The sequence below is a fragment of the Herpailurus yagouaroundi genome, unplaced genomic scaffold, assembly GCF_014898765.1.
Source record: "Herpailurus yagouaroundi ecotype Mexico unplaced genomic scaffold, PumYag 557, whole genome shotgun sequence".
NCBI classification, from domain to species: domain Eukaryota; kingdom Metazoa; phylum Chordata; class Mammalia; order Carnivora; family Felidae; genus Herpailurus; species Herpailurus yagouaroundi.
Window position 1 is genome coordinate 1,666,398 of NW_024412774.1, and position 734 is coordinate 1,667,131.

A 734-nucleotide genomic window follows, 5' to 3' on the forward strand; every position below is an offset into this window, starting at 1 on the left:
TCAACCATTCGCCTCTCTGAGATTCCCAATGGGGCTACCCAGGCCCAGACCTCCCTCTGGAGCAGCACGTGCATCCCAAATCAGACAAGGTTTGATACTTCCAGCTTTCACTGGGGATGTCATTCACAGTGAAAAGCCAAGCCCATCAGCACATCAGATCAACCTGCTCTTCAAAATATACCTCAGCCCTTCCACTCACCCCCAGACGCCTCCAAATCCTCCCCTCCTCTCCCAAAACCCTGCCATGACCCTGCCTGGCCCAACCCCATAGTATGGAACTTAGATCGCCAGTTTCAAAAGTGTTCATATGCATAAATAAATTGTTGGAACTTCCTTTTCTCTTTTTAAACTGATAAGAACAGATACTACACTTGATCTTAGCCAAAAGGCCGAGAAGCGATTCCTTTTCTTTTTTTAAATCTATCCTCTTGAGGGGCGCCTGGGTGGTTCAGTCGGTTAAGTGTCCGACTTCAGCTCAGGGCATGATCTCGCAGTTCGTGGGTTTGAGCCCCGCATCAGGCTCTGTACTGACAGCTCAGAGTCTGGAGCCTGGAGCCTGCTTTGGATTCTGTGTCTCCCTCTCCCTCTGCCCCTCCCTCGTTCTCTCTCTCTCTCTCTAAAATAAATACACATTAAAAAAACCTAATCCTTCCAAAAATTTCTAAGTTTTATTTTGCACAGAACATTTTTCTGTGGATACCATAATATATAAACTATTAAAAGTACATTAGAAG

The 734-nt window shown here is 45.9% G+C and overlaps 1 pseudogene; it reads right to left on the reverse strand.

Moving 5' to 3' along the window:
* Positions 1–296: 296 nt before the first annotated feature.
* LOC121023531 (uncharacterized) lies at positions 297–401 on the reverse strand (annotated as a pseudogene).
* Positions 402–734: the final 333 nt, after the last annotated feature.